Source organism: Oratosquilla oratoria, chromosome 30 (genome assembly GCF_046742065.1).
Source record: "Oratosquilla oratoria isolate Oo_2021 chromosome 30, ASM4674206v1, whole genome shotgun sequence".
Taxonomy (NCBI): Eukaryota; Metazoa; Arthropoda; class Malacostraca; order Stomatopoda; family Squillidae; genus Oratosquilla; species Oratosquilla oratoria.
Genome location: NC_134806.1, coordinates 51528089 through 51532303, shown reverse-complemented (window position 1 = coordinate 51532303; position 4215 = coordinate 51528089).

Genomic DNA, 4215 nt, shown 5'->3' with positions numbered 1-4215 from the left:
TTGCGGTCGCTATTTGCAATAGTTTCACCAACCTCTACATCGGCTATTGTGCTTTCACGGCTAGTGGTCAATAGATCGAGTAAGTTTCCATGTCTTTTACGTGCTAAACTAAGTAATTGTCACAGAGAAAATCTATCAAGCGACTCCTTATATGGCCATGTTCAAGGGTCATCCAATCAATGTCAGTAAAATTGAAATCACCCATTATCAATAAGTCTCGGTTGCAGAAACTAGACAGTTCTTGAAACAACAGTTTGTCGTCTGCTAATGATAATGTTTTTGGCCTATATATTACACCTACATTCATTTTTTTTTTTCCATTTGTTTGATCTCTTGTGTACGCTTTGCCCCACTACGTCATCGCATTCCACACCGGCCACCCGTCGTTCGCTGACATTCTGTCCGGTATTCCTTCCTAAAATGGTATTCTGTCCTCCACTGACATTATATCCTACCGTGATATTTTGTCCTCTCCTATCATTGTATACCATCGTGATATTTTTCCTCCCCTATCATTATGTCCCATCGTGATATTTTGTCCTCCACTATTAATATATCCCATCGTGATATTTTGTCCTTTAACATTACATCCTAGTGTAATATTTCGTCCTCGACCGACATTATATCCTAAAATGATATTTTGTCCTACACTGACATATTGTTCTACATTATTACTATACCCTACTGTTTTTCCCAATACACTATGTCCCCTTCCCTTTGGGTTCCTACCCCAAAAAAAGAACCAGTTAATTACAAATTCCCACAATGAGGTTTGTAAGAACATCTTTGCCTCTGGGAGTAAGGTGGATCCCATCAGAAGCATAAAGGTCATGACGCCTGGAAAAGATACACCAAGGATCAAGAAAGTGGTATCCCAGTTGCGTGCACAGTCCATTGATCCCTATGGCTCTGCTGTTCCAACACGTGCCAGCGTAGATCCTCGGAAGGACCCCACAGACTACATGACGGCTCCCACGCTCCTTTATCTCCTGAACAAGGACCTTGTAATTCCGAACAAGTTCCTCTGATCTCACCCTACCCACATTGTTACTTCCCGTATGAACAATCGTAACCATGTTCGTCCGCCTTTGCTCCCTAATGGTCTGGGTACAATCAACGACCCCAAGGCCTGGTTGACATTGTCAATGATATGACCTTGGCGTATTAAAAGAGAGATTGATTTATCTACGGCCAAGGTCGTAACAGACGTACTACTTCAGAAATAATTAGGATTTTTGCCAGGTCCGGTGTAGTACGGTGACAGAAAAATTAAAATGGAACATTTATACACTTTATCTAATTCTTTTTTAACAATAAACTATAAGTTAACAATTTTGCCTATTTAAACAAAGGAAACGGAATTATGAAAGATGAAAATATGCAAATCAATGGTACAGTAAAAGGAAAATACAAATATGAAAACTTACAAAGCGGATTGAAAGACTCCGTGCATTTACTTATTGCTAAAACAACTCCTAAGTTTAAGCTAAAAGTCTGGTCACCACGCGTAGCACTGTAATACAACAAAAAGGTTAACTAGAGCAACACTTAAAACAAAGGGGTTTACCTTAAACTTACAGAAGGCGGCAGCTTCCTCTCCGGGGAAGGAAGATGGAAAAAGAGCCTCGAGAAACGGGTCGACTCTCCCTATATAGGCTCGCCAATTGACCTGATGGTCACTGGAGCCAGAGGCCGAAAGGTCAATAAGAAGTGTTTTCCTATCCCACTTCAACTGGTAGCTAAGAAGCCTAACCCAGTTACAAAACTTAAAATTACACACACAAGAAATGCACGTAAAAAAAAAAGATAATGATAAATAAATAAAAATAAAAATAAAAACCTTAATACTCATCACAACATAATAGAAAGGGTTACAAGAAGGAAAAACTAAAAAGGTGGCAACTTGACATTAAGCGAAGCACACATTTCCGGCCGACAATTGATAACTGTTGCCATACGAACATCATAAAAAACACAAATACATCCGCACGACGCAGCGTACGTCTTGACAAATGGTATCTGAGATTAAAAAAGGACCAGTTGCATGAAAAAAATGGTTACATTATAAAACAAAAATTGTAAAATACAAAGAAAGAAATATAACCACAAAGTAATAAAATAATACAACTTGGCAAAAATGACTAACGGCCACGGCTACTTTGACCTGAGCGCAAGGCCTTAAGAAAAGAATGCCCCTGACCCTGTGTGTCAAACTACACAGCTGACAGGTGGCCGGAAGGGGGTGGGGGACTGAGTGCTGGCCGACGATTGACCACGTGACATTGGTATACGTGACAATGTACAAACTTGCAACGTCGTTTAGTCTTCCGGTGCAGGATGTCGTCATAGCCTCGCACTATGGAGTCCCCCCACCACCAAAAACTCCTAATTTTCAGCCACCTCATCCTCCAGCAGAGCAAAACGATTGACTAGAGCCAGTGGTTGTTCCACAGGGGGACCCGCTTACCGAACGCGGGCTCGACAAACGGGACCCCACGGAGCGCCACTCGCTCACGGTAGTGTCAGAAGTTGAAGAGGTGGAAAATTCTTTGGGCGGCGGGGAAGATTCACTCTTCTCACAGAGCGCAATCTTGAGAAGACGAATCTCCTCCTCACACTTCCTGAGACGGTCCTCCAGGTTCACACAACCTTCACAAGCCATTTCGCTCCTCCTTCGGCAATACAAACGGCAAAGAGAAAATATAAAACAACAAAAGAAACAAAAGCGGTCACTAAATAAACTAAATACACGAAGCTTACCTTATACTATTACTCTTACCTTTGGAGTAGGACTGTTTTGATCCTAAATTACTAGAATACTGCACTATCTTATACCTGTAACTGTATAGCGCTAGCTAGATGTTTACAATTATAAAAACACAACACAACCACTAGTCACTATTTGAAGATATAAACTTCAAATATAACTTCCATTACAAGAGTAGTCTCTGATAAATACTCAGGAGAATAGAAAGTCTTAAGATCATCAGTGCAGAGTATTCGGTGATTTTAATAGAATATATATATATATATATGTATATATATATATATATATATATATATATATATATATATATATATATGTGTGTGTGTGTGTGTGTGTGTGTGTGTGTGTGTGCTCGTGTATACATCTTTAGTTGTCATATCTAAAGACTTTATTTTTGTTTTAAAATCTGTAGAACCCTCGCATAGTTTATTTGTATAATTTTGTGCATATGTATCTACGTTTGCATGTTATATATATGATATTTCTCCTGGCGGGAACTCTTAATCTACAAGTATTTCGTACGAACGCTAAAGCGTACAGATCTGAAATATCTCCCACCTCCGGATTATTAAAATTATCAACAAGTTATAATTACTAGGAAGAGGCCTACAACAAAACACAATGATTTATTGTTTTTTTTAGAAACTTGTATTTAACATGTAACAGAAGTAACGTAGAATGACATTAATGTAAAAAATTACATACATACGTGCGTACGTACATATACCAAAGGCTTTTTTCCCTTACACGGGAGGTAGCCAAAAGATAAAGGCATAGAAACTACTCCCAGCCAATCCATCTCCTACATACTCCACCCCCCTCTACCCTCTTATCTTGGCATCTCCTGAATGACGGGTCATCCCTGCATCTTGTCCACTGTCCTGGGTCAGAAGCAGTGTCGCAAGACACAGCACATCTATAGCAAGGCCGCTTCTGTCAAAAATTATACTGTAAAATCAACTTTGGATGTCCCGTAATTTTAAGAGGAGATTTAGTCGTCACGATGACTACACTAAAATGCCATCTGAAGGTGAAAGTCAATGCTATTTTTAACTTAGGTAAATAAATGTTTTGTACGCAAATTGTTCATCCACAACATTATTACCGAACATTTGACATGAAATACGTGATTTATTAAGATTTAAATAGGTTAACCTGATTTTCTATACTTCCACTACTGCAAGGATTGACGTCATAATCGGTAGTGTATATTGGTACTTTTTATTATATAAACAAGTTTCCTTCACAAATTGGGTAATTTTCTCTAAATTAAAAATTTCATGGTAAAATGTATGCAATACATATTGATAACTAGACAGATATATTCATTGATATGCAGTCATTACGTCATCTTGACGCAATATTTAGGTTGAGCAGCAAGTGTGCTCCTTTTGGTGTTTATGGGGGTTTAAAATGACGTCATATAATGTTCAACCTATCACAAAGTA